Genomic DNA, 27,743 nt, shown 5'->3' with positions numbered 1-27,743 from the left:
GGAGGTCGCCCCTTGGAGGAGGAGACAGAGGGGGTGCTCAGCAACACAGAGAGCCATGCAGAAGCAGGCAGCACCCACAGAAGCACCTGAACAGGCGTTCAGAATATCTGAGCATGACGGTCGACTCAGCACAACAAAAGGGAGTCCCACAAAATCGGAGTCCAACTCAGCGAGTTGGGCAATGCAAGACGGAGTGCTTGGGACCTGGGCTAGGCTGTACACAAAGGAAGTCTTGCAAGAGTGCACAGAAGCCCTAGCAGCTGCAGTTCACGCAGTACACAGGATTGCTGTCTGGCATGGGGAGGCAAGGACTTACCTCCACCAAATTTGGACAGAAGGGCCACTGGACTGTCGGGGACACTTGGACCCAGCTCCTGTGTTCCAGGGACCATGCTCGTCAGGATGAGAGGGGACCCAGAGGACCGGTGTTGCAGAAGTTTGGTGCCTGGTTGGCAGGGGGAAGATTCCTTTGACCCACGGGAGATTTCTTCTTGGCTTCCAGTGCAGGGTGAAGGCAGACAGCCCTCAGAGCATGCACCACCAGGAAACAGTCGAGAAAGGATGAGGCGCTACAATGTTGCTGGTAGTCTTCTTGCTACTTTGTTGCGGTTTTGCAGGCGTCCTGGAGCAGTCAGCGGTCGATCCTTGGCAGAAGTCGAAGAGGGAAGTGCAGAGGAACTCTGGTGAGCTCTTGCATTCGTTATCTGGTACCTACAGGAGAGACCCTAAATAGCCCTTAGAGGAGGATTGGCTACAGAGAAAGGTAAGCACCTATCAGGAGGGGTCTCTGACGTCACCTGCTGGCACTGGCCACTCAGAGCTGTCCATTGTGCCCTCACACCTCTGCATCCAAGATGGCAGAGGTCTGGGACACACTGGAGGAGCTCTGGGCACCTCCCCTGGGAGGTGCTGGTCAGGGGAGTGGTCACTCCCATTTCCTTTGTCCAGTTTCGCACCAGAGCAGGGCTGGGGGGATCCCTGAACCGGTGTAGACTGGCTTATGCAAGGAGGGCACCATCTGTGCCCTTCAAAGCATTTCCAGAGGCCAGGAGAGGCTACTCCTCCCAGGCCCTTCACACCTATTTCCAAAGGGAGAGGGTGTAACACCCTCTCTCATAGGAAATCCTTTGTTCTGCCTTCCTGGGACTGGGCTGCATGGAATTGTCCCCCCAATACCAGAATGGTATTGGGGGGACAATTCCATGATCCTAGACATATTACATGGCCATGTTCGGAGTACCATTGTGACACTACATATAGGAGTTGACCTATATGTAGTGTACGCGTGTAATGGTGTCCCCGCCCTCACAAAGTCAGGGGAATTTGCCCTGAACAATGTGGGGGTACCTTGTTCAGGTGCCAGGCTGCCCACACACTAACTAACTTTGCACCTAACCTTAACTAAATGAGGGTTAGACATATAGGTGACTCACAAGTTACTTAAGTGCAGTGAAACATGGCTGTGAAATAATGTGGACGTTATTTCACTCAGGCTGCAGTGGCAGTCCTGTGTAAGAATTGTCTGAGCTCCCTATGGGTGGCAAAAGAAATGCTGCAGCCCATAGGGATCTCCTGGAACCCCAATACCCTGGGTACCTAGGTACCATATACTAGGGAATTATAAGGGTGTTCCAGTTTGCCAATCAGAATTGGTAAAATTAGTCACTAGCCTGCAGTGACAATTTTTAAAAGCAGAGAGAGCATAAACACTGAGGTTCTGATTAGCAGAGCCTCAGTGATACAGTTAGGCACCACACAGGGAACACATACCGGGCATACTTTATGAGCACTGGGGTCCTGGCTAGCAGGATCCCAGTGACACAGGCAAAAACAAACATACATACAGTAAAAATGGGGGTAACATGCCAGGCAAGATGGTACTTTCCTACAGGGTAGAGTTGTTACCTTCATGCTTGAAGCACATGAGGCTTACAAATGCAAAGTATTTTATTCTTGGGTTCATTTTGCTGCAGTTGATGCCACCTCACAGGCATTTTATTCAGACACTCTAGCTGCAATACCAGGTTAATATAGACCTTATGAATATTTAGAAGTACCATTAACATTTTAAGGACATCAGAATTGGTTCCAAGACACCCTCCCACACACAGTATAAAACATAAAACTGGGCCCCCTTAGTAGTGATGAGGCAACCAGGCCAGTCCTAGCCGGCTATACACCATACACAAATTTAGGACCATTCAGTTTTGTGGAAGTCTTTGCACTTAACACAGGTCTAGTTAGGCTTTATAGACATTTAACACAATTTTTTATGTGTACAATAACAACCGCCTCAGCAAAGACTGTTCAAGCTGTCCAGCCACAGTTAGCTGTGCCTGCAATTAGTCCAGTCATTATTAATGCAGTTATGAGTAAAGTTCCCACCAGATGGGATGAGATTCCATTTTAAATTGCACAAAAAACAAACCAGCTTAGGCAGTGTTTCCCTATACAAGCCCCAAGACAAATATAGAATTCTCACAATGTGTCTACCACTTGGTATGGTTCCTCCTGTAGAGGACTGTGCAACGTGGGGCACAGTCTTTGCTGCCATATATACCATAACACATGGTACACCAGCCATTGCTGTTTTATTTGAGGTGCTAAAACAGATTCAAAATTAATACAGGGCTGCCCCCACCCTGGATCTGGGTATTAAATTAATTGGCAATTTTGTCCTCAATTATTTTAAGCAATATTAAAGAAAAGGCAGCAGCGCTGGCAGTACGCCAAGGCCTCGTGCTGGTTCCAACTGTGGACTAAGAGTGCGAATTACCAAACATTATTGCAAAAACGTATACATCTATAGGTTGAGATAATATGAGAGACAAAGGGCCACATGTACGTAGCATTTTGCATATTGCAAACAGCGAATCAGGCTGTTTGCAAAGTGCAAAATGCACTTTGGTATGTTCAAACCCATTTTTGACATTCAAGAAACTATTTACCGATTTGCAAAAAGGGATTGCAAGTCGCAATTAGGAAAGGGTGTTCTCTTCCTAATTGCGAGTCGCAGTCCCATGTATGATTGTTTTGTGACCACGAATGCGGTCGCAAAACAATCGCAGTTAGCACCAGTGTCACACTGGTGCTAACCCATTCGCAAAGGGGAAGGGGTCCCTATGGGACCCCTTCCCCTTTGTGAATGGCAGTAAAAACTTTTTTTCAGAGCAGGTAGTGGTCCTACGGACCACTGCCTGCTCTGAAAAAATGAAACGAAAATGTTTCTTTTTTTGGTTTTTGAAATGCATCTCGTTTTCCTTTAAGGAAAACAGGCTGCATTTAAAAAAAAAAAAAAACTGCTTTATGTAAAAGCAGTCACAGACATGGGTCTCCAGCAGGCCACCATCCCTGTGAGGGTGGCCATTCCCAAGGGGGTCGCAAATTGCGACCTACCTCATGAATATGCATGAGGTAGGGCATTTGCAACCCCCTTGCGAATCGCAAACAGTGTCATTGACACTGCTCAACATAAAGTTTTGCGACTTGCAAATTGCGAGTTGCAAATCAATTCTTTCATACATGTAGCCCAATGTCTGAAATAGGTAATACCAAGCAGGCACCTGAGTCTTCTAAGACATGCTGGGTCAGATAGAAAAATAAAGAAAGAACAAAAACATGGAGTGGATCTCTGCGATCGGAGCCCACTGAAAAACATTATAATTTACATAACTGATACACTTAAACAGCTTGATAGGTATCAGTATAATGAAACACATTCTTCTCATTCCTTTCAGGACTCACCCCTCAAACACTCGGAGAGAGGGGGACAACCGGAGTGCAGGCAAGAACAGTTTGTGAAACACAAAAAAGGGACTCACAATGCTCATCTGACTTTATCACAAAAAAGGAAGAGAAACCTCCACAACAAAAACCCCAATTAAAAAAGATGAAGGTGGCAGGTATTTCTACTAAATATGCCACACATATTGGAAACTCTCCTTCAGAACAAGATGTAGGCATTGACACTGCTAGACAGGGCAACAAAGGTCATGATAGTTCACCAGAATCTTCAAGAGTTTCTGGTTTTGAGCAACTAATGAATTTATTCAAGTTGAAACCCCAGATCAGTAGGTTAGCCCTCCTGACAGACTTTATGATTTTGGACATTCAAATTGAGGGTGACATACTGTGTGCTATTAAAGTAATATTCTGGGAAAATTTAACAACCACGTATGACATTCTCTTGGCTGAAGTGGACTGGCTGCCTGAGTTTGTTAGAAAAGTCCCACAAAGGTATGCAGCAGAATGGACTCCTGCACAAACTCCAGCATTATACCACAATCTTGTAGGCTGGGATTAGGACTTGCCTTATTATGTCATACCCATGAGGTCCAGCCCACAAATGCAACCACAATACCCAATGAAACATGAAGCAAAACACCCTATTAGGGAAATTCTAGCATGATTAAAATATCAAGGTATAATTGACCTTGTATTTCAGGAATGAACAATCCATTAATTCTGGTAGCCAAACCGGATCATTCCTATTGTTTAGTCTTAGATTACATAGACATACATTCCAGAGCTTGACAACCCTGACATCAATGAACATTTTGCTGTCTTACAGGAACTACAAGTCTTCCGGGCTGAGCACTCAAATGAAATTTTTAGATGGTTTGCCACTGACAAAGGGAAGGAGCAACCAGCAACTTCTTGCTGGATTCCAAAAGTTGGGGATCTAGTTTGTAAGAAGATTACCAACAAGAAGGAGGTCGGACTGGCATACAGATGTTCAGTGCCAGTTCATGACATTCAAAGTACCAGAGATGTGATTTTGCCACGGCTTGCTGGTTATAGAAACAAATGTTTTGTTTCAATAGAGTTGATCAAGCTACATCATGTGGCCAGTCCTACACAGTAGACCACAAGGGCTCCTAGGTAGTTCCCTGTCTCCTCTCACTACTGTACAGGAAATACACCTTTACACACATTAAGTAATACTAGTGTTGCTTCTCCCTGGCTGGGGACTTCAGATGTGGAAATTCTACTACTTCCTGTTACTGCTGCTAATACAGGATACACATCGATGTGAGTGTACAGTTTTCTACTGCTACTCCTAAAAATGAATTTATCGCCAACCACCTTTGGAGGTATCTATCAGTTCTCCCTTACCACGTAAGGCCCCTGTTTTTGCACAGACTGCCTCTGGTTACTTTTGCAACATTGATGATTTTTCTTCAGATTCCTCGCATACTTCACTGCATGGTGTATGTGCATTTCTTCTTTGGCTGAAACAGACTTATCTGATTCCTCCATGGTCCTATATTTGTAATGCCATTTCACTGCTTTTCCAATTCATTTGGAATGGATATGTAACAGTTTTCTTTTTGCTCCTGAATGGACATTACCTCCCAGAACTCTCTGCTCCTGAACTGCTAGCTGAGGTACTGATGCCTCGTTCTTATTCTCATAAAGTGAGAAGATGCCTACCCCTAGTGAACAATTCTGCATTTCCTGTCTCTGATAAGCTCCCATTTCATATTTTTTGGTTCAACAGAAACTTTATAAATTCCTTATGTGTATAAGGTCAGTTTGGATGAAATTATTACTCCTGGTTCAATGTCTGGTGAATGGGGTGTAGAAACAGTTAAGAACATGCTTTCCGAACTAGAATCTAACAGAGTATTAAACAATGAAGGTTTGTATTTAAATTCTCTTAATTATGGTGAAATGTTTTATCATCACTATGCTCAAAATATTTACACAGAGCTAGTATATATACAGTTTTTAAATACCCACAATGGGAACCTTGCCTGACACCACCATGGATAGTTCAAAAACATATTTGAGAATGTTTGCACAGCCCTTTAGAACCAGCTTCCTGTTATTATAAGCTCCCCCCTTGCCCAGCAAAAAAGTATATGCTGACTCAAACTAAAATGAAAAATTCTGATTCCTTTATCTCCCAGTTGGCACTAAATGGCTATGAATATTTTAAGGGAAACACTGAATTGAAATTGATTTGGGGAACATGACGCTGGCAAGTCCAGGGCATTGCTTCTTCATTTAGAGCTTGTCTGATCCCTAGACAAATGTTCTTCCTGAACAAAACTGTGCAACAACCTGAACACACATACTATTCCCTCTATCACACGTTTTGAAAATTGGCATCACTCTGCAAATTTTACAGAACAACCAATACAAAGTCTGGTGTAGAATGGTACATATAATTCTTCAATTTCAGGTTCAGATGGATGGTTAGTGTGAACAGTCAACACTAATAGTTGTAATTAGTGTGGCCAGTCAACACTAATAGTTGTAATGGGTGTTTTTTACACTCTTCCATGGGTTCTAAAGCTAGCAGACCAGACCCACAATGCACACAGTCACAACATTCAGAGTCAGATACCACCTATAGCATGGAGAAGTTATATCAGCAATGGTTCCAACATTCCACCTTACTCCAGTTAAGGAACACTTATCTCTACTTTCTGATGACATGGATTTACAAGATTTATTGTGGGGTCCTAGGATCACTACATTTTAAACTATGGAAAATTTCTCAGCAAGAAATTGCTGAACGCTTAAAACAAATTGACAGAGTTAATTTGGAAAAAGCATTGGCTGTTGACGATAATGGCATGACTACTTTGTTGATTCACCCTTATTCCGTGAATAATATTGTATCATGTGCATTCACTATAACAGAAAATATGTCTCTTCTCCAGCATGAGCAAAGTCCGATAAGATTAATTATTCAATTGAGTTGGACATTGTAGGTTATAAAATAAAATTTGTGCCATGAAATATCTGCATACAAAACAGTTGTTTTTGCCTTATGATTTAACATGTGCATTGAAAATAATGTAAAAAAAGATGCAACTTGTATCATGTGAAACATCGAGCATTTGGCGAAATTACCATTTACAGTTGGTGAGACACCATCTGCTGTATGATTGTTACACAGGTTCATTTCATTACCAATTTCAACTGTTCATTTTACATCTTGTTTGAAACACTTTGAACTAGGCAGATAAGAAGTAATGGGGGAGGGTTTTGTTCACCAAACTTGGTTTTTGCTCTCTGATTACAAGTGTTTGCGTGAAGACCCTTATGTTTTCATTAGTGGAAACAAATGTGAAACCTCATTGGGCATTCATTAGTTCATAAAAAGGTGACAGGTCATGGGTCATGTTACGCATCCATGGTTAATACAGTGTTTTATCTGAAGGGTGTCCCAGTCTCCTCAATTTGGCCAGTGTTCAAGTTACTTTCAAATGGAAGTTATTTGGCTCTGAATGACTAAGATGGCAGTGGGATGAAACCAGGAGTGCCCTATGTGGTAACAGTTTCCAAAGTTGTAACTTGTTGTAATAACGTGTTAATTTCACCCACACACATGCTTAGGGAAATTACCTTATGGACTTCCATTCCTATTTTTAACATTAACTTTGATAAGTTAAGTCGACTGAAAGTCTTACTGTTCAAAAAGACGCTGCATTAACATCTGCTAGAGAAACATTTGATCTTCGGTTGAAGTTCAGTCGCTTCTGCGCACTAAATTGGTGCAGTATTTTGATGAACATGTATACCAAATATTTAGAGCTTCAAACACCACGGAAGTGGTACACTTTTTAAAAGTGATTGGGTCTGGTTTTATTAGTACATTCCAGACTGTTTTCAGAGTAATTCTGCCAATATCTATGCAATCCTGCTTTGTTCGGAAGCAGTGCAAAATTCATTTGTTCTGGGGCGCTCTCTCCAAGGACTCAATTATTTCTTCTAGAGATTATTGCCAGAATAGGACACAGTTCTTTTGAATACTCAGAGTGGTGGAACAAGTGAATTTTGTACCACCTGAGAACAAAGAGGGATTGTGTGTATATTGCAGTAACCACACAAACTGGGCTTTATATTACTGGATGCTGGCAGTACTCTGGTTGACTGCATTAGTGTATTTTATACAGATATATGACAGCTCTGATGAAGTCGTGATTATGACGAAACATGTGTTGGCTAAAGCTGGGAGACTATGAATAATAAATCTGCAAGAGTTTTCAAGATTGAAACTAAAAACTAAAGAATTATTACAAAGACTGTGTCTATACTTGAGTTTGTGCTTGAGGTTGTGTAAATGTTGATTTAAACCTTTTGGCTTTGTAGGAGGATGTTGGGTGGACATCCGCTCTTTTAAGCACTGTAATGATGAGTGGCATCTAAGATAATGTGTTAACTTTTAAGTGAGAGCCAGGAGTCCTAAATTCACCCTAAGTCGATTATCTTGACTGTTGTGACTCTAAGATGTTGCCTTTAATTATGTTGTATTTGTTGCGTTTTGAGAGTGAGAGGCCCAGATCATTGTTTTTAAGTATGTGAATGAATCTTGCCTAGTATAGTCTGTTGCTTTGTGACTGATCTCCTGGCCTGCATAAGTTAAAAGGCGGCATCACCTTCTAAAAGAAAATGAGTAGGTAACTTCTCTCTTATTTCTCTGTGGAAGTTTTTTTGAATGTATGTCTGTGTAAGAATTTTGACACAGACTGTTAGGCAGGAGCACAGTGTTCAAATTTGTTGGCTTCATTGTGCTTTGTTTACATACGAATCAATGATTGATTGTTATGGTCTGGCTTGACAGCGCAGCTGTCATTAGACAATTATGTGTACATCAGTAGAGAGGGCGATTGGCTCTGCCCAGATGTTGGGAGCTAGGGGTACATGTTTTGATTGGCCAGACGTTGTGAGCTTTCACAAAAATATGCTTGCTCTCCATGTAGCTGTAATAATTTAGTTTATTAATCCAGCTGCCAGAGCTTGAACTTTCAGGGGCACATACATGACATTGTAAAACTATTAAATTGTCGTACATAACAAGATAATTTATGTTGTTTTTCTCTGGCAGCAGCACAAATGGGAGGAGGGCAATCATTACTCCCTCATGGCATCCTCCTCGTCCCAGTCCTAACAAACTGAGGGTTATGCCCTTGAGACAGTCATAGCACGCTAGTCCTTCTCCAGTTTATTTTGTTAAGCTTCTATCCACCTCACTTCCTCCTGTTTCTGTTCCTGTTGCGCGGCCATGCACGCTGGTCCTGGGTGCATTGGGTGATTGTTACCTCTGTTTATGTTTCCACACAACGATGTCTGTTTCTCTTTTCTCATGCTGCCTTCTGCCTCACTGCAGCCTGTGTAGTTAATTGTGCACTGGCTGTGGTTCGAGCTCCGTGCTCATGTATTGAGCTGGGGCAGGTACATTTTTGTGCAACTGCTGGCCTGGCTGTTCAGGAGCCGCATGTGAGACTTCCAGAGTCCCCACCAAGTGTCCATGTTTGCGCAGTGTATTTAGGTGGGCTGCACTAATTTCTGGCTTCTTGTTCTTGCGTGGTGAGATTTTGGTTGCCCTGCTACTTTATCAACAGGAAGCAGGACACTGCTATAGCACATTGCTGCTTCTTGGAGATAGTTGGCAAAGTTATGGATGATTCCAGTAGTGCTCCTGCTCACATAGATATGAAGGAGCTCCTCCATATTTCTAGGGACAATTTGCAGGACTTCATTAAAAATGCGGGGGACACTGATATTCAGGAGAGGGTGATTCCTCCTAATTGTATTCGCCTTGATTATGATGCTGATGAGCCTGATGAATAAAAGGGCAGATACATTCAGGGTGAGTAGTTCAAAGACGTTTTGGCCCATTTCAGAGTCCTTTTGGGGTTTGCTCCACTAGATGTGGTGAAGAGGACTTTTGGCTCAATACCATTCTGTGCCTAAGGACGTCCTGCCCCTTCATGATGTGATCCAGTCCTTGCTGCAGAAGGAATGGAAGGACATTGATAAAATTCCTGTTCCCTGAATTCTTTCCAAGAGTTACTTGTTGGAGGGATTTGATAAGCAGTTCCCTCAGGCACCCAAGGTGAATACTATTCTGGCCTCCATGTCTTCTTCATCGTCCTTGGCCTAAGAGGATGCTGTCCTATCTGATCCAGTGGATAAGTGAGTAGAATCCGCTTTGAAACAGGCATATGCTTCCTCCAACTATGGCATTTGGGTGGCCACTTATGCTGCCTATGCTACTCAGTTACTTCTTAAGGACTTTCACACTCTCTTTGACTGTCTTCAGAGCCAGGATGATCACACAACTCTTCTTTCCAATATGGAAATACTATCCCAGTTCTGGCCGTCTGTCCCTGTGGTTAAAGTCCAGGACGCTGGAGGCATCCCAGTGATCTATAATTCATAAACTTCATTTTTTTGGGTCCAAAACTGTTTGGGCATGAGCTGACTGATATGGTGGAGAAGAGGGCTTGAGGTCGTTCAAGCAGGTGCAGGATAAGAAGCAGTTTGGGTTCAAGCAGCCTGCTTTTCAGTCTGCTGAGTGGCGTCCCTTTTGTGTGTGGGCCCGTAGTCAGGGGGTGCTTTTTATAACAAATTCCAGCCTTCATCCTTTCATGCAGCAGACATTCAGCGACAGCAGAAGTGACCATATGATGGTGGGAGGTTGACTGTTTTTCTCTCAGTGCAAGAAAGAGGTGAAGGATGCGTGGGTCCTTTCAATAACATGGTTATCAGATTTAATTCAAAGATCCTGCTCTGCTGTCTCGTTTCAGGCCTACTCCTTCTCAACAGGAGCCTGTCAGGCTTCAGTGGCTTCAGTCGGGGGTCCCGTCTCTGCTTCTTCTGCCTCAGGCCCTCCAGAAGGTCAGATGAGCTTCATGTGATCCTCATTGCCTCTTATTGGCCCAGCCAACACTGGTTTCCTCTCTTTCTGGATCTGTCCCAGGGTCGGGTGCTCCATCTCCCTTGCCGGCCCTCAACTCTTCAGTTTCCATTTCTGTCTCTTCAGATGCTCCTCAGGTTGAATCGGACAGCTTGGCTCTTAAGCACTTAGGGTTGAAGTATCTGGGCTGTTCCTCTCAGGTGGCTTTGGAAATTCAGTTGTATTGTAGGAGGTCTACTTTTAAGTCCTATAGGAAACACAGGGCTTCTCTTTCCAAGTGGTGTGTGGCCCGGTATGGGGTTCTTATGGTCATTTACTCTTTCCAAATACTTGACTTTTTGCATGATGGTTTTCTTTAGGGTCTGACTCCTAGTTCTCTTTCCATTCAGTGGACTGCAATGAAGGCATTCTGGTCCTTTTCTGATGATTTCTCTACTATTTCTCCTTTGGTTTTCAGGCTGCTTCAGAATTTCTGACTACAGCGTCCCTCTGTTCAGGACGAGGTTCATTTTGGGACCTGGTTCTTGTTCACAAGGGGTTGCAGGGTGCCCCTTTTGAACCTTTGGAGGACGCAGACTTGGTGTGGCTTTCCGTTAAGGTGGTCTTCTTGGTGGCCATTACTTCTGTGAGATGCCTGGGCGAGATAAGGCTTTCATGGCAATTTTCCCTTATCTAACATTCTTTCCTGACCGGGTGGTGCTTTACCTAAACCCTAAGTTTGTTCCTAAAGTGGCTTCTTCATTTCATTTGGCTCAGTAGGTCATTTTATTGTTTTTTGTGGATTCTTCCTCTTACGTCCCTTCCATTCTAGATGTCAGGAGGGCCCTTCTGATTTATTTGGAGCACACAAAGCCATTTAGAATGTCCAACTCTTTGTTCATTGCATACAGGTCTGTCGCAAAAGGTAAGAAGGTCTCCACTCAGACTCTTAGTCAATGGGTTTGTCAGGTCATTGCCCATACCTATGAAGCGACTGGGGAGGTTCTGCCTTCTGATATCCAAGACAGGTCCTCTAGGGCGGTTTCTACCTCTTGGATGAAGGCTTGGGCTGTGTCCCTCTTGGAAATCTGCAGGGCGGTCACTTGGTCTTCCCCTCATACCTTTCTTCATCATTACCATTTTTGTGTTGGTGCTAACTTGAAGGGCGGTTTTGGGTCACAGGTTTTGGCTAGTGCTGCAAAATTATGTCATTTTGGTTTGAATAAAAACCTGTTCTGCATTGCATCTTGTGTGCTCTGTTATTCTTTCTGAGCTTGCTATATCCTGAGTTTGTTAGAACTGGGTTGAGGAGGACACCATGAGGGAATAATGACATTGTTTTTTATCTCTAATCTTCATTACCGGTTGGTAACAATGTCATTAACATGCATGGATTTTTAGGCCTGGCTTGACAATAGAACTGTTATCTGACCATTTAACCTTTACCAATATTATTCTACAGTTCTTTGCTTCCACATAAATACCTGTCTGTCTATGTAGATCTCGTGGCCAGCGTCTGTTGCCCTCCCCTGTGCAGCTTCACCGGTTGCTGCTCCCTCTGCCTTGAGCAAACTGAGAGCCTGCTGGACTCTCATTTTGAGGCCCACTTCCACCCGCAGCCTCCGGCCTGCACCTCATCCCTGGTGGCCTAGTGGTCACCTGCAAAGATCTTCTGTCTCTCTTTACTGCTGCCTTTTCCTTTTTTTCTCCCCTTGTCTCTTTCCTGCATTATACCCAACGCAACTGCTGCCCCTGTGGCCCTGCCCTCCTCCCCGTGAAGCCGTTTTCCTCCCCTCCTGCCTCCCAGCTGACCGGAAACCCCTGCCTCCCTCCCCTTTTTTATGGCAGTCGCTGCGCAATGTGAGGGCGACTCCTCTGACCTCCTAGTCAGCTTCTGTTGCACTCCCCTGTGCAGCTCAACCTGTTGCTGCTACTGCTGCCTCTGCCTTAAGCGCACTGAGAGCTTGCTGTACTCTCAGTTCGAGGCCCATTTCCAACCGCAGGCTCCCACCTGCGCTTCATCCCTGATGGCCTAGTAGCCATCTACAAGTATCTTCTGTCTCCCTTTACTCCTGCTTTTTTCTTCTGCCCTTACTTCTGTCCTTTACTCTTTATTATCTGTCTTTTATTCCTTTTTTTCTCCCCTTTTCTCTTTCATACGTTATACCCGTGCCGCTGCTGCCCCTGTGGCCCTTCCCCCCTCCCCTGCGAAGTGCTTTAAACCACCCTCCCACCCTTCCACCTCCCAGTGGACCGAACCTCACGCATCCCTCTCCTGTTTAATAGCGGTCGCTGCGCGGTCGCGCTGCTGGCGTGCCAAAGGCAAGCCCATCTGTGCCCGTCTGCGACGGGACTGTACCCTGCGCCACGGACCCTGGTTGTCACCCCATCTGCCGGTACAACGCCAGCACTCTACGTGCCCTAAACCCTGGAAGATCCTCAGCCTGGTACCTAGCCAACCCCAGGAACATTCATGAGTCTTTTTCATGCCGCACCTGCCTCAGCACCCGCCAAAGACCACCTCAGGATCCCGCACCAAGCACGGACGGCCACCTCAAGTGTATACTCCTCAACATGCTCCCTCATCAAGCATGCGGTAGAAGTCTGGGACCTCCTCGACTCAACAGCCCCGGATGTTGCCTTCTTCACGGAGTCATTTATCACCCCCACTGCCACCCCAGACATCACCACTGCCATCCTGGACAGCTACAAGATCATCCACAAGGACAGAGCCAACTAGCCCGGAGGAAGCATTGCCATAGTCTACAAGAACAACCTCCGTCTGACAACCACAAACGAGTCGCTGTCTTAGTCAACCCAAGAGCACCTACACTTCCAGATTCAGACCACCCCAAATGCCTCAAATGCCTCACTGTGTGGCACTCTCATCTACAGGCTGCCTAAACCCCGACCTCAGTTCTGAGAAAACATCACCGACCTCGTCGCCTTCCCAAAGCGCTCACCTCCTCCGACTATATCGTACTTGCCGACTTCAACTTCCACCATGGTACCCACGATGACCACAACACCACAAACCTCCCAGACAACCTCACAACTCTCGGCCTCAAACAACTCATCAACGTCTCCACCCACAGATCCGGACACATTCTCGACCCTGTTTTCTCAGCAGGGGACAACATCACCATCTCCTACACATCCAAACACCACTGGACCGACCACAAGTGCATCTACTTTACCGACACAAAGAACATCACATGCCACTATGCCCCCCGTCCCCTCTGCAGATGCTGGGGCAAAGTTTCAGAAGAACAACTCACCAATGCTCTCAAGCACTCCCTCCCACCAGACGCAGCGTACGCAAACGAAGCCGTGTGCAATCTACACCACTGGAAATTGACAGAGCAAAACACCTAGACGGTTCGGCAGATCTAAAGGAATCCAAGAGCTCCTGCACACGACTGGAACGGAAATGGAGGATCAGCAAATCAACCGAAGACTGCGAGGCCTACAAGAATGCAGTCACCACACACGATCAGAACATCAGGTGCGCCAAAAAAGCCATCTTTCAAACACGCCTCAACACCAGCACTCACAACAGCAAAAAGCTCTTCGCCATTGTCAAAGAGTTCATGAACCCCGGGACAGACATCTCATCCATCCCTCCCTCCCAAGACCTCAGCAACGGCCTCGCCACCTTCTTTCACTGAAAAATACAGGACATCTATGAAGGCTTCAGGAACTAAAACCCTCCAGCATCGCTCACTAACACAGACCTAGCACCTCACCAGATCCTGAACTCCTGGACCCCATCACCAAAGAAGACACCCAAAGACTGATGAGCACCTTTGGATCCATGCCCTCATCACATCTTCAACCTGGCCCGCGCCACCATAGCATTGGAGCTCTGCCGAACTATCAACCGATCCTTCGAGACATCCACCTTCCCCTCAGACTGGATGCATGCTGTTGATCAACCCGCTACTCAAAAAACCCACCGCCAACCCAAAGGAGCTGAAGAACTACAGACCCAACTCTCTGCTCCCTTTCCCAGCCAAGGTAACAGTGAAGGCTGTCAACCAGCAACTCACCGAATTCCTCAAGACACACCATTTCCAAGACACATTCCAGTCTGGATTCAGAAGCAACCACAGTACTGAAACCACACTCCTACCAGTCACCGACCACATACGCCTCATACTGGACCACAGAGGTACAGCCGCACTCATCCTCCTCGACCTCTCCACTGCATTTGACACCGTCTCTTACTCCACCCTCTGCGACAGACTACACGACACCAGCACCCAAGATAAATCACTGGATTGGATCAGGTCCTTCCTCACCAGAAGAGTCATAGAGTGGCAGACTACTGCAGTTCACATCAGAACCCAAAGAAAGCTTTGGAGTGCTCCAAGGATCTACACTCAGCCCAACGCTTTTCAACATCTACATATCCCCGCTCGCCAAGATCATCAAACAACATAGGCTAAAAATAGTATCCTATTCCGACGACACCCAACTGATCCTCTCCCTGTCCGAGGACTCTGCAATGGCCCAGAGAAATTTCCACAATGGGATGAGGGCAGTCGCCACCAGGATGGAAGCCAGATGCCTCAAACTCAACTCTGACAAGACAGAGATCCTCATAATGGGCTCCACTCCTTCTGCATGGAACGATTCCTGGTGGCCCACCACTCAAGGAAATGCCCCCTCCCCCACAGACCTCGCACACAACCTGGGCATCATCCTGGACTCCTCTCTATTCATGAACGGCCAAGACAACGCCGTCTCTTTGTCATGCTTCCACACTCTCCAACTCATGTGGAAGATTTTCAAGTGGATTCCCTCCGACACGAGGAAGACAGTCACCCATGCACTAGTCACTAGAAAACTGGACTATGGCAACGCACTCTATGCCGGCATCACCAAGAAACTTCAATCAAGACTAGAAAGAATCCAGAAGGAAGCAGCCAGACTCATCCTGGACTTCCCCCGACACAACCCCATCTCCTCCCACCTCAGAGACCTACACTGGCTCCCAGTCAAGCGCATCACATTCAAGCTCCTGATCCACACCTACAAAGCACTGCACATCATAGGTCCGGCATACCTCAACTACCGCTTCACCTTCTACGTACCCAACATGCATCTCCGTTATTCCCAGCTCGCCCTTGAAGCCATTCCCAAGATCCGGAAAAGCTCAGCAGGAGGAAGATCTTTCTACCTAGCAGCCCGGGCATGGAACACTCTACTTTTCAAGCTCAGGCAGACCGCATCACTGAAGTAGTTCAGGAAGGACCTCAAGACCTGGCTCTTCGACTGAGCACAATGCCCACAAATAGCACCTTGAGACCCTATGGGTGATTAGCCGCGTTCTACACATTTCTGATTGATTGATTGATTGATTGTAGTGCTTCACTTGCAATACACACCATTTCTTTAAAGCCGGACCCATTAGCATTGCCAAGGCTTGTTAGGAATATCTGGTGAAGAACTAATGAAGGGCAACTGGTGGTACTCTGTTTAAATAATATGAGTCAATGTGATTATGACCTACATGAGCATATCTCGATACACAGAAGGTACATTTATTCAAAGTTTGACAATGGTTTCAGTTTAATACATTTTGTGCTGTGTAGAGACCACATGTCCTTTTCAGCGCACTGGAATAATCCAGCTCATGTAAAACACAGTTTGGTGCCTTTAGTAAGTGTTTATGCCATAGGTAATATAAACATAAGATGGTAATGTCTCTTTATATAGAGACTTTAGGAATTGCAATCCCTCCTGTACACGTAAACTGCACTCCTGTTGTCAAAATCTATGTGGAACTTACTTGGAACGCCATGATACTTTACAGATTGCGTTCCTGAGCATTTTGTGAAATTTGAAATCTATATGTTACTGTAATGGGAACTGAGTTAAAATTATATCATTATGTTGCGCTGTGCATTTTTGCGTCAAGTGGAGTTGAATATTTGATCAATTTCTGCATATTTAAATACTGATGTATATGAAAGGTATATCAAAGGTCTTAAATATGAATTAATCTGTATATTATTTAACAGCCAACTCTGTTTTTTTGTGACAGCAGCCTTCCGAAAAATAAGCAATGACCCCTGCGTAGTCCTGTTGATGGTCAAGTGTAAATCTTAAATGGACAAAAACTTGACCAATTTAAACCTCAGAGAGGTTGAATTGTGTTGTGAATATTGTCCCTGGGGCTTTCTCCTTTGAATACTCTGAGGAAAACATTACTCTTTGTTTACCCTTTCTGTATGTATATTTCTTCCGTTGTGTTTGCTTTGTTTCGTATTACATGCATTTCTGATTGATTTACTATCTGTTGAGGTTGAAGGGTGGGATTACCAATAAGATTGCAGAAATACTATGTATGAATATAGTTTTTACACAATCATACACTCACTTCTTCTTTTCCCTAGAGACACTTCGTTGCTTTGTAGACCTCCAAACGGTGGCAGTCTCCGAAGACCTCATAGGAACAGGTCAACATTGGAAGCGTTTGCCGGTTTCTGAGGAACTTGATGTTCAAAAAGCTGGTGTCAGGAATCAGCAGGGTGTCTGTCCCAGGTTTCAGGATGGCTTCAAGAGCATGAGGCATATCCTGTTAAGGCTGTGGTGTGCCGGCCCCATGGGTCAAGGGCAGGATTTTTGGGTTACGACAAGCAGCAGCAGTATTCAAATATCATGAAGATATTAGGAGGCTGTCAACTTCATGTTGTATTGGCTCTTCGTTGTTGCTCGTTTGCTCACCTTTCCCATCCCTTACCTTTGTTGTTTTTTCCCTTGATAGTTCCTTGGTTCCCATGACCGCCATGCCTGTTCACTCTGACCTTGCTCTTAGGATTCTGTTTGGCTTTGGCGTACTACTGTCGATTTGCCCATTGCGATTCTTTGACCTGCTTGGCTGTATACTCTGACCTTGCTCTTTGGATTCTGTGTGGCTTTGGCGATGCACTGTGCATTTCCCCTAACTACTCTTAGATTTCCGTGTCTGTTATGTCTATCCTGTCCTCTGGACTGTAATGGCTTTGTTGTGTTGCTGTGTTTTCTCCTTTCCCTTTGAAGGTGAGTCCTGGTTCCTTTCTGGAGTTTGGGGCTTACTGACTTAACTTCTGCTTGGCTTAGGTAGACTGTTACCTGCCTTTCCAAAGCTTGTGAGTATACACGCCTATTGTATGTGTATTCTGAATATTATGTATCTTTGATTAATACTGAAATGCTGCATGTACCTTTTTCTGTTTAGCAGGTCACTATACCTCTTGAGAGTGTCAGTGAATACCTGTTCTGTGACCAGAGACGTAACACCAGAAGGGCCACTCTAAAGAAGACTTTGACATGCAGCTTGCCTCTCTCTCTTGTGCTCTCTCTTTCCGTCACCCATTCCTCTCCCCCTTTGCTATTTGACTCTGTCTGGCACGTCTTCTTTGATACGGACAAGGACGCACTCCGGGGAGTGAGGTGGATTGTCATTAAAACTCTTTGGATAACACATGCAAATTCTGACAGCTGCCATTTATTCACCGTTTTTTGTTAAATGTTGCTCCTCTCCTCCAGGGTCGATATGTTGGTGCCAAGGCAGACAACAAGGTGGCGCATCCAAACATCACCTCTCACAAAGGTGCTCTGAAATTCTGAAAATGACAGCCCTGGCTCAGTAGAATGGTCTGTGGGCAGAGTTCATGGTTCACTCCCTAAAGGCAGTCTATCTTCTATAGAAGGAATATGGGTGTACGAATTGTTTGGGTCTTCTCTTCATTTTGACTGTGTCTGTGTCCCCAGCTCCTTCCAAAGATCACACTTGGTTTAGCCACTCTCTGGATCTATTCATATCAGCAAAAAACGTGCTTCTCCCCGAATTTTGTCCTTTAGATTCGTCCCTGATGACTTGGGAAGTTGAGTCGTTGCCCCCTCAGTTCCTTCAATCCACTTTACACATTTCCTCCATTTCTGTTGATTCCTTGGTTTCTTTGAGAAAAAGTAGGATGGGCATACATTGGCTCTTTTTATAGTCCTTTGTTGAGCCAAATGGCCCTAGTTTTCTCTGCTCCTTCAGCTCTTGACAATACTGCACTGGATGTTTCCTGTGTTTCTGCTTTTCTTCCACAATCCTCTCTACTCTGCTTCAGTCTAGTGCTTTGAAATTTAAAAAGTTACATTTTCAGGCACAGAGTTGTTCGAGCAATATCACCCTAACATTTCAACATTCTCAAAAGGGCAAAGATCAGTCAGAAATGAAGCAAAACAGCAGGAGATGTGGATCACAACGCTATGGCCCAATAACACACATGGCAGGAGGGGAGATTGAAGCATAGACCTGGGCAACAAGAGCCTGGACTAAACAATCCTTAGCAACATCGCAATACACAGACAGTAGCACACCTAGAAGGAGAGAAAATGAGACCAGCAGCAGAAGATTGGCAACACACCCACACTGTGGAAATCAGCAGACCAACGGACCCTTGAAAGATGCAACAAAAAGGGGAGAACTGAGAGGCATTGGTCAAAGTCACAAGACAAAACTCGGGGCAGGGCACACCCAATCCGAGATGAAGCACAGGACATTTGGCAAAGGCCTCAACTGCAGTTGTCAAATAGCGATAAGGAAAAATGTGAGCCTGAATGACTTAAGCAAAACACTCTGAAGCTAAAGTGGAAGAGCACAAGAGAATCGTCAACATCTATTTAAAGGGAGATTCACAAGGATGCCTCTGACACAAGGAACAGCTCATGGTATTCCAGTAGATCAATTAATTCACGTATCACACCACTGTCAAAGAATTCTCACATAGGAAACCACGTGAAAACATCTCAGAATACGACAGCATGTCATCGCAATCTTTTGGGTCAACAGAACCAGTCGCACCAAGGACAAGAGATCACCATTACAGACAACCAAAGGAGCAGACATTAAACTCAAAGAGCCATTTTGTGTTGAGAGCTGTGCACCACAACTTGATAAGGCTATGCAGTACACACACCATGCCATCTGCAATCACACAAAAATATTCACATTAAGCTATCTCCAGCAACCAGAGCAGCTCAATTACTCAAAGAATTCACGGTTTACAAGAGTATACACATGGAAAGTCACCCAGGAAGTTTTCCCTTACGTGGGGGTGGGGGAATGTTGTATCACCTTTCATTAAGAAAGACAGTGATATCATATCTGAGATGTGTCTTTTTCTCTAAGGGGGTGTTCTGTCGTGGGAACATCAGGACCCCGCAGGCAGAGTCCTCCTGAGGTCCATAGCCAGGGGACTGGACAGGAAGTGTGAGGAGAAGCATTGCATTCCAACTTACAGGAGAGCTTGGGACAGCATGGGTGGAGACAAGTTCCCTCAGAAGTAGAGGAACAATGACAGAGGGTTCCATTAATAAAGAATAGACTAACAAGACATCAGTATCAGTGTGTTTATTTACCTCTGAATCCTTGCATCAGGACATTCCGCCACTTGGGATCCACCAAAGATTTAGCCATTTATTTGAGATTGTTTCCTTCATTGGTTGGTGATGTTCACCAAATAAAAGCCAGTGAGCAGCTATTCAGTCTGTTAGTGGCTTAGATGTTCAGTTAGTGGCTGGATTGGCTTCTCATCTCTCTAGGAGTTTTTTCTCCACCACCTTGTGATTCACTCTCCTGTTTGACTCTGTAACATCCCCTGGGATCTTTAGGGAATCCTTATGACACATTGGCTTTACGGGATTTGAAATTCCTATCTGCTAAAGTGATTTATTGATAGCCGTGTATTATGTCTGTCAGTTAGGAGACTGAAGGGGTTTGTTTAGCTCAATTTTGCTCAGTGCCTTTTCACAGTTTTTCCCAGACAAGGTGATTTTTCATCAGGCTTACACCTTTCGATCTACAGTACCATAAGAATTCTATTCCTTACAGGATATAGGCATGCTGTTTTTCTTTCCTCTGAGGAAGACAAAAACGAAATAGTTTGTGCAAAGACCCCCTCCATGGATTTAATATGGAAGGCCCCCTTTTGAAGCTCTGTTTGTGTGGTCTGATCTAGCAGGAAGATCTGACTATTAGCTATCTTTGCCACCGACCAAGCTGCAAGGCTTAAATTACCACTAGGAAGTTATCCACCAGCTGGGCAGCTTTTAGGTGGGGGGTCTCTTTGAAAGACATCTGCAATGCAGCCACTTGGTTATCCCCTCCCACCTTTATAATTCACCACTGGTTTCAAGCAAGTGGGTGGGTGGTTATTACTAAAATGTGGTTCTCAAATTTTGATCTTCTTGAATTTCTTTAGGTATCCAGTTTATGACAGTAAGATGTTACATAGTGTTGCAGTACTCTCTCTCTTATCGTTATCAAGTCCTACTACTCACATATTTTTAGGCTAAGGTGCATCCTCAGTTTGTTAAGACTAGGGCTCAGAAGATGGAAAACAAGGTAATGTTCAGATACTTACTGGCAATCATTAGCCTGAGTGCTGGTCTTCCTCGACACAGTACAGGATTCCCACCCTTCTTGCCCACCTTGGGCATCCACGGAGCCTGCAGCGAGTTAGGTATAATAGGAAGTCACTGTGGCTGCTCCCCCCCTTTGAGGCACCCGAGGAACGGTGGATCCTAGGTTAGCGACCAAGGTTAAACGGACACTTTTTAAGTTCTTTAGGTTAAGCTAGGATATGTAAATCTTGTTAGTACTTTCCAATAAACCTCCATTTGTTAGGACTGTGGTGAGGAATACCAGGATTTAGAGAAATTAAGATTACTGATAAATAACTGAAGCATTAACCAGCAATAGGCTTGGGAAAAACTGACTCAATTAGTCTCTATAAAAGAGAGGTGCTTCAAATAGCGCTAGATCAATGCTGTTAAAGGAGTCACATTCAAATTGTTGCAAAATACATATACAAAGCTGCAATTACATACAGGACGGTTCCTGCACATAGAACTGAGGCTTCACTGTTAAAAAGCAAAACCTAAAGATAATTAATCATGTATATATGAGTTTCAGGCGAATCAATGGGCCTACCCCCAGTACAGCGGGAGGGAGTGCCCTTAGTACAAGGAGTACCGCAGCTGAAATGCTCCCCCCCAGCTTCCTAGAAGCTAACCGGCACGGACCGCCAGCTGAATGTTTCTTTTTTTTTGTTTTGTTTTAATGAAATGCTCTTCCCGCTTTGTTAAAGCTTGGATGATTTTGCCTCTGCAGTTCTTTAATGGTCAGGCTAAAGTGGAAGCTTGAGACATCCCATAAAACTGCCTCAATAAAATGTGAAAATTACTTTTACTAAGTTGTGAACCTCTGACCCTGGAGTTATAAACCACGCTATCATTTTTGTCGGCTCAGTTTTTTCTTTAGCATGTTCCTAAGAAGCATGTGTGCGCAACAAGATAAATATGGCTGCTATTAAGCTGGAACCCAAAAGTCTTCCAAAAAGAACAAAAAACGTGATGCGAGGTGATAAAAATGCGCTGACTTTGGCTTGGAAACATAGACAAAAACCCGAAAGTATTTCCGATCCTATGCCACTGACTTGGCTGTTTTAGTCCGTAGAGCTTTACTGCTTATTTGATTTAAAAGTGAAAAAAAACACACCAAGGGATAGTGGAACGTAGCCGACCCATAATCGCAATGTTTACTCGATGATGCAAGGCAGGCCATTTTCTGAGCCATCGCAGACCATTGTTTTGTGAGCCGTGCCAAGTAAGCACTGTAGTGGGATCGAGGCAGTTCTGAGGGCAACTTTGAGCACAGGGTGACCAGGAGGAAAATGGTTTGCAAACATGGCAAGGAAGGGCTGTTTTCATGGCTCTGTGTCTTATTTCTGTAAATTGTATGTTTAACACTCACACGTACCACCATTTAAAACAGTTAGTGTATGGGCAGGTCGTACAGCATTGTGAAGCATGGACAGTCCGACTAAAATTCACATTGCAGCGTCCTCGGTTAGTTTCTCAGAAGGTCGTCAGCCGGAGCAAGTCAGCGGCTGCGGTATGTAGTGTTTGACAATAATATCACGTCATGGATGGTGGTACCAAATGCACAGGTAGTGCATGTGGAAGAGCCCGACATCCATGCATGTATGGTATCACCCGAGGGTGACGTCAGTGTGGAATAAAAGGGAGGTGGGGAGCGAGAAGATTAGTCTAACCTCTCTCCAAAGTAATAATCTACCTGTTGGAGTCTCCTTTCTGCTCCGTTCAGTCCAGCCCACGCGGCTGAGACCAAGAGTCGGGCTCGGAGCCTGGTCGCACCAAAGACTACATGGCCTGCACAAGCGTTGTTCTATCAAGTGAAGGTGTGCATGTGGCGGCCCTTTCGCACTGCAGACGGGTTACAAACCCCCTTCTGTAACTGGAACAAATCTGCTCTTTCACTCGAGAAGGGTGGAGTGCATGGTGGCGCATGAATTTGTGCAGGAGGTGTAGAGTTTGTGCCGAGGTTCCAGGCCCCACCTTTTGCTTGTGTCACACATGGCTGTCATTTGATTGCGTGTATGTGGTCAGGCGACGGCGTGTTACCCAGTACAGACCAACCATATTGTGGGAGAAGTATGCACGAGTGTTCTGTACTGTAATGATGCATGTGGTGTACACAGCATACATGCGGTCTGAGCCGTAGCTCCCACATTGCAGGATTTCCGTGAAAATGTAGACTGCAAAACAAGCTAAACGAATAGATATGCAAAAGCATTTCCAAGGATACCTCTCATACAGTATGTGTGTATATCGCTATACAAACATTTTGTCCAAATTTAAGTTAAATCCAGTCGCCGATATGAAGAAACTGACGGGAGGAGGAAGGTGGGGTGGTGGGTGTACTTAGACGCGGACGGTGGGAGGAGGGTGGGTGGTGGTAAGAACGGATGGCATGGGAGGAAGGAGGTGGGGGAAATACAACCCAGACCGGGAGAAGGGAGGGGTGAAGGAGAGGGACTGCAGAGAAATACACTCGCTAGGAGTGCATGTCACAGCGTGTTACAATCTGAAGACTGCCAGTTTCTGAGTTTGCACCAGAGTCACACGTGTTGCCAGTATCACACACTTTGCACTGTGAGCTACGATCTCCTTGAAAGAGCGGGTGCAGGGACTGCTGCTGAGTGGTGCACTAGGTGATAGAGAGAGAGTACCTCTTGCCATTGCATACACGGAGATTGCTCCTCATTTCACGTCACAAGATGCACTTTAACATTTTTTAAGTAGGTTCAGATTTTTTAAAATAAAATTGTCATGTACAACTACATAGTACTTTCTTACTTGCACTAAACTGCACCTGCATGGCCGTCTCCAGACGTGGGTCAGTATCCCATGCTTTTATTGGTCCTTCAAAGTGAGACTGGTGCCAGGAAGCACCTCAGCATATAGGCCCAATTAAAGGCGTCCCAATTAAGGGTGCCCTAGGGAAAAGCATATTGTTGCACTCAATAACGCCAAATTGTTGTGTTTAACAGATCACTGTAGAATGTACCAAGGAACTTGTGTTCCGCAGAAATATCCCACAATTTTTAGAAACGTTGTAGTGTTGTACGGTACCCACAAAATGGTAGGACTGTGTATGAGCACGACAGAACTTCAGGATGTAAAGGCTGTGTCCACACCATCAGGAAAGGTCTGCCCAATTTTTAGCTAGCTCACAATGCCTCACCTGAGTTGGCAGGTGATTTCAGCAACCTTGAACACGACCATTCTGACTCCGAAGGATACTGTGGAAACAGATCTTACTCTTTCCTTCTTTACTCAGTCATGCCTAAGGAAAACACAAGAAAGATACAAACACAGGTTTTCAAATATTTATCAAAATTATCATACTCTTGCATAGAGAGAATGAGCTGCGATTATAATTATGTTCTGCGAGCATAGTGTGTGTACCCTCTTCCAGATCTCAAAGGATATCCTGAGCCCCCATCCCCGGATAACTGGCCCAGGGTGTTGGTTTGAAGTGGAGTTGGCATTCCTTTTCTGCAAAATGAAAGGTCAGTGTCAGCAGAACTGCATATCGAACACAGGATATGTTCCAGCACAGTCACGGTGCCAGTGTTCGTCTGACCCATGTAGGGCAGTGCAACGTTTATACAATCAAAACCACATTGTGTTAGAGGCACAGCTCTGATGCAACACAACATTCAGGTGAGTGTTGTTGTCATGATGTGTGTAGTTGTGCTTGTGTGTGAGTGTGTTTGTGTAGCTGAGTGTGTAGTTGTATTGTGTGGGGGTGCAGTGTCAATGATGTGTGTGTGGTGTGTCATGGATGTATGGCAATGTGTGTTTTCAGTATGTACGTGTTGTGTGGTGTTAGAATGGCAATGGGTTATAGTGTGAATGTGGTGTGTTCTTTAGTACATTGTACTGTGGGACACATATGGCTAAAGTACAACGTGTGTGTGTGTGTGTGACTTACCTCTATTCCATTGCCATGTCCATTGTACAATGTCCATTAGGTCCAGCGACGGGCTCCCTCCATCAGCAATCCTCTGCCAGTTCACCGCCTGCAGGACTGTGACATCTGAATATGGTTGGCGGGAACCTGATGGCTAGGAAAAGCACTCCTTTGTGGCGGTCTGCGGCTCAGCAGCAATACATCTTAATACGATGGGGAGAATACTGTCGTTTTGACGATGTTTTCAGGACCGCCGCCATGGCGGATTGGCGGTAATACTGCAAAGATCTAAATCAGGCCCATAGGTTACATCAGTTGATGTCAGGGAAGTGGCCCACTGTACCCATCTAGGATGTAAGGCTTTCGTGTTAGGATCACTGCTTTTGTAACAACCACTAAAGCTGGGACGGGAGTAACAAAAATTATGCATTTCTATTGAGCCAAAGGTCTTTCCTTTATGACAGTCATCTGATCTCCAGTCAGTATATTTTCAGTGGATGCAAAACTCATTTCTGCATTAGACTATAAATGAGATTTTTATGCGATTGGCACCTTGTCACCTGCATTGAAAGTGACATATGTGAAGCTGTTTTATTGACATGTGTATGTAAGTCTCTTGAGGCAAGCATGTCAGTCCCTAGTGATCTGAGAATGTGTGTATGTTCTGTTGTCCAATATGTACTGGAAAAATCAGGGCGATTTAAATCGAGTAATGGTTTTATGTGTTGTTGATAATCTGGAATGTATGTTCTACCAAAATTTAAAAAACCTAACAAGGATTGCAATTTTTTAATGGTGTTTGGAGGTTTAAAAAGAGCATTTTTCTCTAAGAAATGTGGTGCCAGGCTCTTGGTCTCATTTGATAACTTGTATCCTAAAAATAGAATACTGAAAATGGCAATTTTCATTTACTTTAAATTCAATTTATAGCCATGTTCTGCAAATCCCAAAACAATGTGATCTTCTTTGGCTAAATGTGTGTTTAAGTCATCATCCGTGAGCTATGTATCATCCACACAGGACACTGCTTCTGGGTCAGTATCATGTAAAATTGACATTACTCAGGCAGCAGACAGTCCAGGACTGTTCTTATACCCCGGAGGAGGTCGACAAATGAGACGGTGTGAGCCTAGCATCGAGAACGTGGTTAGATCTCTGTTTTCAAGTGCTATATTTTGACAGAAAAAAACGCTGGAAATGTCCAAGGTTGTTTTGTACTTTTACAGAGAATATTGTTCATTAAAACCCTAGTATGTGAATTTGTAATTGCAAATGTGCGTGTATGAATACGTAAATGTCTGTAAACTTAGACTGTAGGGGTGGAATGATCTGGTTTAGCTACCAGAAACAAAGTGTTATTTATCGGAGATACACAAGGAGGAACTACTTCCTGGTACTCTAGTTTTGAGAGAATTTCACACACAGGAGCTTTCGCTTCATGTTTTATTGGGTATTGTGGTTGCACTTGTCGGATGGACCTTATTTGTATAATGTGACAAGATGACTCCTTAGCCCAGCCTATATGGTTACAGTATAATGCTGGGGCTTGTGCATGAGTCCATTCTGTTGCATATGCTTGTTTAACCTCTTCAGGGGCAAGGACAGAGAAAGACAGTAATAATACATCCTCTCCTTGTGGGACTCTTCTAACAAACTCCAGTGGCCAATCGACCTCCGTCAACAGAATTTGATAGCTAAGTGTTACATTTTCCCAGAATATTACTTTAATAGCCCGTGCTCTGTTACCCTCAATTTGTACATTTAATTTGTAAAGTCTGTCTGGAGGGCTGACTCGTTGAGCTGGGGTTTCAGCTTCAATGAATTGAGTATCTGTTTTTTCATCTAGAAAGTGTGTCCTTGTTCAGTTTCACATACTCTTATTGTCTGCACTCTGAACGCTCCCCTTTCTCTGATCATTTGTCTGATGAGTCCTGAAAGGAGCAAGAAGGACGTGTATCAGTATACTGATACCTATCAGACTGTGTATCACAGTTACATAGATTATAACGTTTATCAGAGGTCCCTGGTTGTGGAGATCCACCCTGGAATTTTACTTTTTCTTTATTTTTAATTTGTCCCAGCATTTTCTTTATTTTTGAAACTCTGGTGTATGTTTGGTATTGTCCTTTCAGAACTACCTTTAAGCTGTACTTTATTTAGTCTGGCTCCAAATTATCTAGACTTATAGACATATAGGTGTCCACAATAATGTTTGGTAACTCATGCTCTTAGTCTAATACTGCAGCTTGCGTGAGTCATTGGCATATTGCTGCGCTGCTGCTTCCCCTTTATTATTTCTTAATATGTCTGAGCATAATGTGGAAAAATCACCAATTAATTCCATCCCCAAATCCAGGACAGCGGCCGCCCCATATTCATTTTGAATCTGCCTGAGCACTTCAGGCAAAACAGCAAGTGATGGTGTACTGTGAATTATGGCATATATTGCAGCAAAGATTGTACCCCAAGTGGCCCAGTCATCAACTGGGGGAACCATCGCAAGTGGCAAGCACATAGTGAGAATTCAATGTATGTCATGGGGTCCCATTTGGGAAAACACTATTCAAGCTGATTTGTTTTGGCTGCTATCCAGAACTGAATTTCCTCCCGTCTGGTGGGAATCTTGCCCATAATAGCATTGATAGTCACTGGACTAATCTCAGGCACAGCTAACTGTGGCTAGAGAGCTCGAACAGTCTGCGCTGGGGCAGTTGTTATAGTGAACACAACAAACTGTGTTAAAGGCCGGTATAGTCTAAGTAGACCATTGTATACTTGACATAA

The sequence above is a fragment of the Pleurodeles waltl genome, chromosome 4_1 (assembly GCF_031143425.1).
Source record: "Pleurodeles waltl isolate 20211129_DDA chromosome 4_1, aPleWal1.hap1.20221129, whole genome shotgun sequence".
Classification (NCBI taxonomy): Eukaryota; Metazoa; Chordata; class Amphibia; order Caudata; family Salamandridae; genus Pleurodeles; species Pleurodeles waltl.
This window is presented reverse-complemented; position numbering follows the sequence as displayed.